The sequence below is a fragment of the Sinocyclocheilus anshuiensis genome, unplaced genomic scaffold (genome assembly GCF_001515605.1).
Source record: "Sinocyclocheilus anshuiensis isolate Anshui unplaced genomic scaffold, SAMN03320099.WGS_v1.1 scaffold326, whole genome shotgun sequence".
Taxonomy (NCBI): Eukaryota; Metazoa; Chordata; class Actinopteri; order Cypriniformes; family Cyprinidae; genus Sinocyclocheilus; species Sinocyclocheilus anshuiensis.
Window position 1 is genome coordinate 1,733,674 of NW_015546098.1, and position 6,731 is coordinate 1,740,404.

Below are 6,731 nucleotides of genomic sequence, written 5' to 3' on the forward strand. Positions count from 1 at the left end.
CATAGACTCCTCATGTTAAAATGCCCAACTTTACAGCAGAAAAAAACATGTTTACAGCCTGGTTCAAAAAATTATTTTGGTTTATATAGCTAATTTTGCCCTTCATGACAACTGTGAGGGGGTTTAAATTATATTAAGCCTTAAAGTTCTGCATAATTAAGGGGTGTGGCCACTTGAGTGCTGCTGTCACCACCGTCGAGCTAGGTGGGTGTGGCTTCAGCAACCAGCTCCCGCCTTTTTGCCCATTTTCGATTATCCGGGTGTGACGTGCAGTGACGCTCTGCCAAGATGGCTACGGCCGGCTCTACCCACTTTAGGCTTCAAAAACCTCTTCAGGAACCTACGGGTGACGTCACGGACACTACGTCCATGTTTTTATACAGTCCATAGGTGCGTTCGACTTCATGCAGCACCGCGCAGATCGATCGCAATCTGACTTGAAGCAGTGCATGCTGGTTAGTTATTCTGTCCGACTTGAGATGGCGCCGACGCCACGTCACGTGTGGCATCAAAGCACCGCGAGAGCGTTTCGAGAGCAGCCGGCTGACTCAGCCACCGCAGTTTCTCCAGAGCGGCGGCAGGAGCATTGATGACGACACAGCCGTTTCACGATTGGCCAGATTCTCCACATGACAACTATCACGTGTGTTTCGGGTTTATTCCAACCTTTTCAATTCCAATAATAGCCACAAATCTGTGTTTTTAGAACAGTAAAAGCTTTTTTACTGTAGTCGCAATGTTATATTGAGTCACGTTTATCATAAAACACTGATGTTCCCCCACTGTATTAGTATTTAAACAGTATATATTTACATTGAACTTTATTCTTGAACAGATGGCGATGTATTAAGCAGTATATAATCAGTATATATCTGTTGCTCATGAAAACGTTTCTGAAACGTCTGTATATTTGACAAATATTGCATTTAATTCACTTCATCTGTGATAGAGTATGCAGACACCGCGCGAGCGTCACTAAGGAGCAGAAAGTGTCCGGCTTGACGGCTCCGTTTTCACCTCCGCCCCCGACTGCAAGCGGCTGCTCTCGTTGACTGCCGTCTGCAGCCGTGCTTCAAGTCGAACGCACCTAATGATTTTACCCCCGGAATGCGATTTTTACAGGGAACCCCCCTCGAAACGCGATTGGACTAGTTTTATTGCGAAAACCTGGCAACCCTGTTCATAGGCGCCACCTGCTGTCAGAGAGTGCGTCTCATTCAGACCTGCTGTTTTTGTTTCGTGCAGATGTTTTATGTAGCAAATAAATAAATAACACCTAAAGTCAGACCATTCTGTTTTTGTTTTAAATCCTGAAATTAATCTAAATCAAATCAAAAACAACTGCCCGTGCAGATCGTGATTAAAATGCAGTGGTTGCCTCTAATTTCAAACAGCTAGATATTTTTGTTTAAAGCCAGTTTGTTTGTTATAAAGCAAATAGCCAATAAATAAATTTGCTTAAAAATCAGTATCAGTATCAGAATCCAATTCACTAGTTAAAAAGAAAGAAAGAAAAGAAAATCTGAATTCTGAATCAGCTATGACCGGTACATCACTAATTAAAATACTAAGTAAAAGGCCTCAAATTTGAAGCACAATCTGGAATGTCTTTTTCTATCAATTCTTCAATAGGTAGATCTTGTCCTTCATAAAGGCCGAGGTCAGGGATCTTGGGCCTAAAAAGGTTGGTGACCACTGCATTAGAGTATCATTTCATTTTTTTAAAAATCATTTCATATTCAAATTCATTTTTAATACCTATTTATTATCATTATTTATGCAATGTTGAATCAAAATATTTCTTTCTAAAGCTACTTTTTGTAGAGTCAATTCAATTCTTTGCTCATCTAACACAGCAACGCTTCAATCAGAATCAGGAATCAGAAGTTCATTAGAGTTCTGAGTTCTGAAATCACACGGGAGAGAAGCCAGTCAGTGGAACCTCTTACTCTTATGATAATTCATACTCAGAAAGTAGAACTGAAGCGACGTCCATTACTAGACGATTAGCTGAAACATTTCAAAATGCACCTGCATCGTTTTGCATGTTGACTTTCAGTCAGATAAAAGATGATTTCTTAAAAATAGTGTTAAAATCTGATCTTGTCTCGTTCTTGTGTATCTCATGAGCTAAGTGTGTTGAAAACTATAATCAAATAACACTTCGTCACAACGCAGGTATGGATTTAGGCCTGGAACAAAATAGAAACATTAGAAGAAAAATGTAAACTCGTGGTGAAATAAAAGTTGGATAAAAAAGGGATAGTTCACCCCAAAATGAAAATTCTGTCATTGTTTACTCAACCTGTGTGACTTACTTTCTCCTGCAGAAGAATTTTGTAGAATAGAGACATTTTCTCAAAACATCTTCATGATCCTCAGAAGAAAGGCACACAGGTTTGGAGAAGCATTAGGGTGAGTGAGTGATGACTGGATTTTCTATGTATTTAAATTGGGGTACTAAAATTGCTAAAACTAAAGCTGAAAAAAAAACTAATTAAAATAAATAGAAATGAGTGAGAGTGGCTGTATGCAGCAGGTACAATGCAAAATAAAAAATACGGAATAGCCAAAACACTGTGTGGTAACGAATCTGGTCATTAAAATAACTACCACTTCCTCACGTCACAGGCATTGGGTTAGGTAGGAATGCTACCAGCTTTCTGCCAACTTTCAGAAATGTCCCTACCAAGATTCGGCCAATTTTCCCCAAAGAAGGGTGTCTATACACTAGAGATCGCTCTGCTGGAGCGTTTGACGGATAGGAATGTACAAGCTCCTTTCTGAGGGCTGCAAAGAGCCATGTGAGTTTGAAATCAGTTGGGAATACAGCAAATTGGATTTCCGAAAGCACATCTGGACCCACCTCTCTCAAATTCTCAAGGGTTAATGGTCATGTCATAATTGTATTTCGTGGTTTCACTGGAACAGGAAGCGGATGAAAGATGAAAGTGTGTGGAAGAGTGCTGTGCTGCCCGTGACCCCACTATGTGCCACTGAGCAGACACTACACTAAACCTCAAAGATTTCAGGTGAAATCATCTCAGATATCAGGAGCAGTACAGGCCAACAACTACAACTAGAAACAATAGAGTGTTAATTGACAAAAAAAAAAAAAAGCTGAAATAAAATAAAATACAATTATTAGATGAAAAACAAAGTCAAACGAAAGTGAGAAATGATGCCAATTAACTGAAATAAAGTACGTTTTATTTACTCATTATTACATCATTATTTACTCAACCTGTGTCATTTTATTTCTTCTGCAAAACACAAAAGTAACAATTTTGTAGAATGTTGGTAATGAGCCGGTTTAGTTTCCACTGACTTACATCGTATGAAAGAAAAGAAAAATACTGAAACATTTACTAAAAACATCTTCTTTTATGTTCCACGGAAGAAAGAAAGGCACACAGGGTTGGAACAACATTATGAAATTAATTTTCATTTTTTTGGGTGAAAGAGTTAAAGTACTAAAATTATATTATTATTAATTATATAATAAAGGCTAATTCAAAATATTAATAAATACTATAACAGTAAATAACATAACACCGGTCAAAAGTCCGATTTAATATGATGGGTCGGAGAAATACAGGAAATGTGATTTGAGGGAATAATGTTATTTTGCCTATATCATCATCACACACACACACACACACACAGACACAGACACACAGACACACACACACACACACGCTCTCTCTTTCTCACACACACACACAGACACACACACACGCTCTCTCTTTCTCACACACACACACAGACACACACACACGCTCTCTCTTTCTCACACACACACACAGACACACACACACGCTCTCTCTTTCTCACACACACACACAGACACACACACACGCTCTCTCTTTCTCACACACACACACAGACACACACACACGCTCTCTCTTTCTCACACACACACACAGACACACACACACGCTCTCTCTTTCTCACACACACACACAGACACACACACACGCTCTCTCTTTCTCACACACACACACAGACACACACACACGCTCTCTCTTTCTCACACACACACACAGACACACACACACGCTCTCTCTTTCTCACACACACACACAGACACACACACACGCTCTCTCTTTCTCACACACACACACAGACACACACACACGCTCTCTCTTTCTCACACACACACACAGACACACACACACGCTCTCTCTTTCTCACACACACACACAGACACACACACACGCTCTCTCTTTCTCACACACACACACAGACACACACACACGCTCTCTCTTTCTCACACACACACACAGACACACACACACGCTCTCTCTTTCTCACACACACACACAGACACACACACACGCTCTCTCTTTCTCACACACACACACAGACACACACACACGCTCTCTCTTTCTCACACACACACACAGACACACACACACGCTCTCTCTTTCTCACACACACACACAGACACACACACACGCTCTCTCTTTCTCACACACACACACAGACACACACACACGCTCTCTCTTTCTCACACACACACACAGACACACACACACGCTCTCTCTTTCTCACACACACACACAGACACACACACACGCTCTCTCTTTCTCACACACACACACAGACACACACACACGCTCTCTCTTTCTCACACACACACACAGACACACACACACGCTCTCTCTTTCTCACACACACACACAGACACACACACACGCTCTCTCTTTCTCACACACACACACAGACACACACACACGCTCTCTCTTTCTCACACACACACACAGACACACACACACGCTCTCTCTTTCTCACACACACACACAGACACACACACACGCTCTCTCTTTCTCACACACACACACAGACACACACACACGCTCTCTCTTTCTCACACACACACACAGACACACACACACGCTCTCTCTTTCTCACACACACACACAGACACACACACACTCTCTCTCTCTCACACACACACACAGACACACACACACACACACACACACACACTCTCACACACATCATAATCTTAGGGTGTTTCCTCACCAGAGATGGCATCAGAGCACACAAAATCAGGCGATTTATTCATTTCTTTTATTCCACATTTGCTACCATTTTAATCCTATATTAAGATTCATTCCATAAAATTCCAGAATATGGGCCTAAGCCTTAGTAGCAATAAACCAAAGCATTTCCTTTAGTATCAGATGAAAGGATGAGTTACATCAGTGACAGAGTGTGATACCTGGCATTCACTGCGTTCAGTTCCTCCTGCAGCTGAGCTCTGAACACAACAGCATCCAACTTAGATTGAGAAATCAACACAGCGCCAAGTTATGATACTTACGTGCATCATCTCAGCAATACAACAAGAAAAAATGATTTATTTCAATGTCAGTGTCACTTCTGACGCTCTCGGCCACGAGACCTAAGATAAATTATGACCGGATGACTGAAACTACCTTTAAAAGTTGGTCTGGGGTGAATTTGTACCACATTTAATAAAGATGTGAATGCAAACGCATTGTCCTGCATTCACTTCTGAACATTACAAATAATAACGTGCTTCACTGAGTGTCAAAAGAGTTCTTATTAACAATATCAGATTGTTTCATTGGATTTCACTTGTTCTTTTCTTAATTTCTCTCCCCAAAGAGAGTGCTACCAAACCTTTTCTTCACTACCGATCCCTATCCACATCGTTTACTGCGGGGTTACAGACTCAGTAATGTTTCAGTTAACACACACTCTCACATATATATCTCGGTAGCGTTTCGCTCGTGCTGGAGACGAGATGCATGACAGCTGTACAGTAAATGCAGTCCATCCCAAAAAGCATCCAGATTCTATCCAAGTACGAAACGCATGTAAAGGAGGCCATAACGTCACAGCTGAGCCTGTTGTGTGTGTGTGCATGAATGTGATTGCAATCCGTTTCTGTCAAAGTGTGTTAAGCCACTGCTTCTGAAACGTCCTCTTTTACCTTTAAACTGCTTCAACTCTGACACCCTCCAAATCTCTCACCTACTGAGATGGAGATATAAAAAGAAACCCCGCTAATTAAATAGCTCTTAATTCACCAAGAAATCAAAGTGCTAAATGACAAGAAACATAAACCCCTGGCTGGGGTGTGAGGATTTCTTTTCACCTAGCCTGGGAAGGGGCGCAGGGGGATCTCCACAGACAAGCAGCGAATCTAAACCCAATTAAGAACCACCAATTAGCTGTATGTTTTCTGGAGACGAATTAAAAGGGGCAAAAAGAGGCACTTTCAAGTTATTATTAGGACCCAAAAGAAGCCTGCTGAGGATCGGAGCAGGTCCCGGCGAGACCTCCGCACCTGAAACACACACCTAGTTCCCTCCCTTCAGTTCCAGAGCAGCTCATCGCAGAGCAACTTTCAGCAAAGCACTCTGGGTAATACTCCAGCTGTAACACAACAAGGGACCTTGTTTATATATACATACACTACCGCTCAAAAGTTTGGGATCAGAACGATTTATGTTTTTTAAAGTCTCTTCTCCTCATCAATGCTGCATTTATTTGATCAAAAATACAGAAAAAAAATGTAATATTGTGAAATATTATTATGATGTAAAATAATATTTTTCTATTTTAATATGCATTAAACTGTAATGTATTTCTGTGATGCGCAGCTGTATTTTCAGCATCATTGCTCCAGTCTTCAGTGTCACATGATCTTCAGAAATCATTCTAATATGCTGATTTATTATCAGTGCTGGAAACTG